The sequence below is a fragment of the Hakea prostrata genome, chromosome 6 (genome assembly GCF_041222555.1).
Source record: "Hakea prostrata isolate BN-2017 chromosome 6, UWA_Hpros_2, whole genome shotgun sequence".
NCBI classification, from domain to species: domain Eukaryota; kingdom Viridiplantae; phylum Streptophyta; class Magnoliopsida; order Proteales; family Proteaceae; genus Hakea; species Hakea prostrata.
This window is the reverse complement of record NC_142605.1, coordinates 21,535,141-21,541,309: the sequence shown is the minus strand read 5'-3', so window position 1 is coordinate 21,541,309 and position 6,169 is coordinate 21,535,141.

Here is a 6,169-nt window from a genome sequence, read left to right as displayed (position 1 = left end):
GTGATTATTTTAGATACCTAGGATCAATCATAAATAAAAGAGGTGATATAGATGATGATGTTTCCCAAAGAATTAAAATAGGGTGGATGAAGTGGAGAGGTGCGTCTAGGGTCTGTGTGATCGGCATATTCCATTAAAGCTTAAAAACATTTTTATAAGATCGTTGTTCGACCAGCTATATATGATGTACGTTGTAGAGTGTTGAGTTGTTAAAAAGAATCATATAGATAAACTCAATGTAACAGAAATAAAGATGTTAAGATAAATGAGTGGCAAAACTAGGAAGGATAAGATAAGGAATGATCATCATATTAGAGTTGATTTGGGAGTTGCTCCCATAAGTGATAAGCTTCGAGAAAGTTGTTTTGAGGTGGCACGGCCATGTCCAACAAGACCTATAATGGCCCTATATGGAGAAATGATATAATTTAGATTAAAGAGACTAGAAGAGCTAGGGGTAAACCTAAGATAACTTTAAGAGAAGTGGTGAGAAAGAATATGCATAGCTTACGCTGTGTATCTAGTATGACCTCAAATAAAAATGATTAGAAGGCAATAATCCATGTAGCCGACCCCATTTAGTTGGGATAATGGTTATTGTTGTTGTTGTTTATTTCCTTGTCAATGGAAAATAGGATTATTGGAATTTGATAGAAATCATAAAACCTTGTAAGAAATTTTCTCATGATATGCTACTTCTAAAACCCCACATTGATCAATCTGCCTATTCATCGAGGTGCAATAGGTGTGTAGATTCTTCAAACTTTAAGACTTATTGTATCTTAATGGCATAGCAGAATTGACACACTTATGTTTTGAGATGGGTAAGCTTGATTGTCGCTTTTGTTGGTCCTACAAAAACACTGCTTGTATCTTTCAAGGTTTAGCAAAAAGTTGCTTGTTGAGTTATTTGAGTTATACTCAACTTATATTCTAATATAGGCCATCGGTTAATTATAATACTAATGATGTAATGGGTCCTATAGAAGAGTCCAATTAACTATAGAATCTAGTATTGTCTATAAATACTAGTTAGATGCAATAATTTGAGTATTCCAAACTAGATACTTAGGGTATTACTTAGAGCAAACCATGTACTTAAACCCTAACACTGTTATCACTACCAAGGAACAATGTTATCACTACCAAGGAACAATGACAGATTTTTTTTTTGATGATAAATAGAAATAGTTTATAGAAATCATAAGCTGTAACTACATCCAGCATGAGACATAGCCTTAGAGCAAGTAAGTCCTACATGTCCATCTATTAAACTAAGTAGTCAGTTTTTGGTTGCATCCTGTTTTAGATTACAAACTTCCATCTTAGATGCGATTGGTAGCATCATTGCCAAAATAGGGAAAAGGGTGGGAGATAAGTGGTTTATCTCTTTGCCTATGGTGAGATCTTTTCCTATTTTGTGATTACATCAAATGTATTGTAGTTGTACATTTTTTTTTTTTTTTGTTGGGCTCTTTGTATCATTGCCCAAGTGATTTCTAGTAGTTGCTTCAAAAATTGTCCTGTTGGGGCCCATCCTTTTTGTAATTCCTTGATGAAAGCCATGAAGAAATCTTCACCAGACTTGGAAACGGTGCAGAGCTTTGTTTAGACCTCTTCAACCAAGTTAGATCGAGTTGGGGAACGAATAGAGAGGAAACAATAAAACCCAAATGCCCTAGAAGTGCTGGTGGATGGATTAATCCTGAGGAAGGATGGTTCAAAATAAATGTGAATGCATCACTATGCAAAGGAGAATACAGTCAGATAGGAGGTGAATTTCGCAAAATGTGCTTCCTGGAGGCGGGATGAGACACACACGGGCGGCACTGCCTTAGGGCGCCCCAAAGCTGCCCTGCGCGGGAGGCAAGGGGCGCGGAGGGGTGCCGTGTGGGAGCCCGCGCGGCCCCCTCTTTGGGCTCCTCTCGGTCCCCCGTTGGGGGTCCCGGTCTGTTTGGGTTTGGGGCCCCTTTGTTCTAAAAAAAATGTTTGTAAGTGTGCTTATTTTATGTTTTCACCAGCTAATTATGCTAAGGCAATCTATTTCCAAGTTGTTAACTTAAATAAAAATCATTTGGAAAATGTCTAAAGAAGAACATTAGCTACAAAGTCTTCTCAGTTTGGGTAAGAGCAACAATCTTAAAAGGTGAAAAAGCTGCGCGTGATAAAAATAATGAAACCAGCAAAGTTGTTTCTGTTCCCATCAGAGCTCATGTCCCTTCCCCCCACAACATTTTGGTATATATCCTTTGTTTCTGCATATATCCACAGCCCTTCACGGCAACCAATTTTCTCGTGGCATCATTAACATGAAGATATATTTAGGATACAAAGACTCAAAAAGATCTGCTAAGATCAGTGATTTGTTTGGAAGAACAGTAGCAGAAGAATTATAGTGCTAATTCAGTTCTAGATTGACTGATTTCAACCTGAATCTTCCATAAACAAAGCTGAAACCGACCACCACTGATTCAACCAGTAGTGTTTTCCAGATGAATCTGAAATATTTAATTAGTCATCTGTTGCTGTATATATAGCTTTGAAGAAGATAGAAATTTCTTTCCAGAATCGATTGCAATGGTTTACATCTACCCACTTAGCTCAAGGGAGGTAGATCGATCTCAACTTTCCACTAACATGAAGTAGGAGAAAGTTCCATACTAATTGGAGAAAAGAAAGGGTTCATAACTGAGTTTGTCCAAAATTTTCTGGACTCAATCGATTGATGCAGTTCTCAGTATAATATTGGGTTTCCATTCTATTTTGACACTCTTAAATTTGCATGATTTGATTAAATAAGATATATTTCACTGTCAGTGGAAAATAGGATTACAGGAAGTTGGAACTTGTCTGGAATATCTCGTAATCAATTTCAAACTAAGAATTATTCCAACAAATTTTGAGTGAAATACTAGGAAAATAATTTATCAAAATACACGAAAAACCCAAGGAGAAATTTTCTGGTGATCTATCATTTCTAAATCCCTATTTTGATTTGCCACTTCATTTAAATGCAATAGAAAGTTCGAATCCTTTGTCCATACTTGAATTCTTGATATGTGTCCAATCTCAAAGCAGATCTTTTTTTAGTAGATTATCTAAAAATAGTGATTAATGGTGTTAAGATCTATTTTAGCTAATTTACTCGAAAAAAGATGAACTTATTGTTTTGAGATTGGATATATATCAAGAATTCAAACATATAAGTTGAAATTTTTTCTCTTGATGTGGGTAAAACCTTCAAACTTTGAAGACCTATGGTGTTTTAGTGGTAGAATTGGTTAAGCTCTTACTGAAGGACCTACAAAAATGCTGCTTGTTGCACTCAGTGTTTAGTAAACAGCTGCTAGTATTTGGCTCTTCTCCTTGGAGGGTACCTCACAATGACTGCCTAATGAATTATAAGATTTAATTACGTATAATATTCCAATCCAAAACACTCATTGAATTTACCAATTTCTTATATTATAATATTACATGTGGTTAAATCCTATAACTTATTGGGTACTCATTAGAAGAACTCCTTCAAGGTTGCTCACATGGATTTACCATTATAGGGTTTACTCGGTTGGTAAGACCAACACCTCCAAGTGAAGAAACCGTGGGTTCAATTCATACTAAATACCCCATCCCCGATATATAAAAAGAGAAAATTGCATTGGCACTTCAAAATAGAGGCTTTAAAGCACTGACACCCCACTTTATATTTGAAAAAATAGACACCCCAAAATTGAATTTTCGTTGGATATATTAATCTAATTTCTCACTGAAAACCGTTAAATCACTGTTTACCTTTTTTATTCTTTCATATTTTGATAGGGATGTTTTTGGAATTGAAAGAAAATAAACAGTGATTTAATGGTTTTCAATGACTAATTAGACTAATGTATCCAATGAAAATCAAATTTTGGGGTGTTTGTGTTTTTAAAATATAAAGTGAAGTTAGTGCTTTAAGACCTCTATTTTGGGGTGCCAATGTAATTTACTCTAAAAAAATCATTCTCCAACCATAAAATCCTGGAAAGAAAGAAAGAAAGCGCTTCTTTCAGAGAGAGAGAGATATGGGCTTGATCTCCTGGATTTTTAGCATTGGATGGATCTCTAACTGGCTATAATGCAAGCCCAGTTAAATTTCAGTATCCATGAGGTGTGGGCTTTTACTTGGCTGGGTTTTATTTCTCAGGTGATGTACTTGGTTTAAATTCAGAAGACTAAGTTGATTTCTATTTCAGTGAAATTAGGTGCAAAAATCAAACCCAACAACTTTTTAAAGTGCAAATCATCTCAATAGAAATCATACCTTATTCAGGTTGCAGTCTCCTTCAATCTTGAATTGCCCCTTATTCCAATGGATGGTCTTTATGGGTTCAATGGTAGTTCAATCATAAATTGAGCAAAGCAGAAGGTTAAAACCCTCTCTACCAAATAATGGAAATCTACTAATAAAGAAATTGCATATAAGTGGTGTCACCAAACTAGTGAATGATAAATTTAGATATAAATGTGATTTGACTATCAAAGAATTTTGATTGTGACTGGTTGTCTTCTTCATTTTGTATGATAAATTGGATAGTAAATCTACTATATATTGATTTGCTTCATACACTAAATTGGTTAACTCTCTATATGTTCATCACCTTTTTCTTTACCCATTTTGATTTTGATTCACATTTCATTATGTGTCAAACTAAGAGGGAAGGTATTTGTCATACAAAAACTAGGACGGGATGTTCTTGTCATTTATCTATATCAATAAGAAAAGATTATCCTAATAGTGGAGTCAACCGTTTGGTCGGCTTTGGCTTGGACTTTCTGGTTTAGGGTTGAAAGCACCAAACTCAAAACACAGTCCATTAGCAAAATTTCGGTTTTGGTTTCAATTTCGAGTTGATGTGATTTGGGTTTTGGTTGGGTTTGGCTTAAGCTCCGGGTTTGGGTTTGGGTTCGGGTTCGGATTAGATTGGTTTTGAGACTAATACCCACCCATCATCAAACTATAAAAATTATATTATGGCCTTGGGCTTAAGACCCACATAAACCAACCTCTTTATCCTCTCTATATCGGTTTACAATGAGACGGGTTGTTTAATGGTTCGGTTCGGATAGTGGTTTAGGCTAATGGGTTGGACCGAACTAGATCGAAACTGATAGGTTTTTCAATCCCCATCCAATTAGCTTCATATTGCTCTGACTCTGGTCTTAATGGTTCGGTTCAATTTCAGTAGTTTTCGGTCTAGAATTGACACCCTATGATTTGATGGGAAAACAATAAAGGCTAAATAACTTCTTTACCATGGTAGATTTACTGCAGACCTGAATTCAGAGAGAGACAGGTGAGTTATGGGCTCATCACAATGAAGATTTCCTTCACAATGCTAAATCTTTAGTAAGTTGGTGTATGACATTTGATTCAATGTTCATGTACTCTGCTGAATTAGCTTTTATTTTAATAGGGTACTAAGCTATTTCAACCTCAATTGCCACTTATGGCTTTATGGGTCTTGAATTGAATGTGACAATCAAGAGATCAACAAAAGAGGAAAGTTTGGTTCAGTACTATAACCCATCAATGGTGAGTGAGTTTCTCTAATTTTGCCAAGTTTTTCCAATTCTGTTATGCATATGTCAAACCAAAATCTTTGATGCTTAAATGCAGACTAGAAAACAAGAAGTGGGGAGAGAATTTTTTTTTTTAGTTATTTCCATGTTTTTGGATTCTGACCACCCAAGATATCTTACTTATTTTGGAATTTAAATAGATTTCAATGTACCAAAAACTTGGCCCTTTTTATGGTTTAATGCAAATACTATACAAATGGTTGGACTAGTCTAATTCAATCAGATCAGACAACAATGGGTTTGAAGCACCATTCAGGGTCAAATTGATAATACACTGACTTATGATTCTTGATTTCTAGAAGGCATAACAAAACAGAGAACAAGAAGATGAACCTAATGTCAAAGATTTTTGCACAACCAGAGTTTGAGGGGATAATTTTTCTATACAAGTAGAGTTTGAGGCCAAGATTTATCTCCGATTTTCTTCAATTAGAAATAGAAAGAGAGGTTTCTCTTGTGTCGTGTACAAATTCTCATCGAAAAGATAACTATTTTCCTAGTTTTCCAAGAAGAATTGATTTTCGTATAATTTCGTTCATATATGTATAGT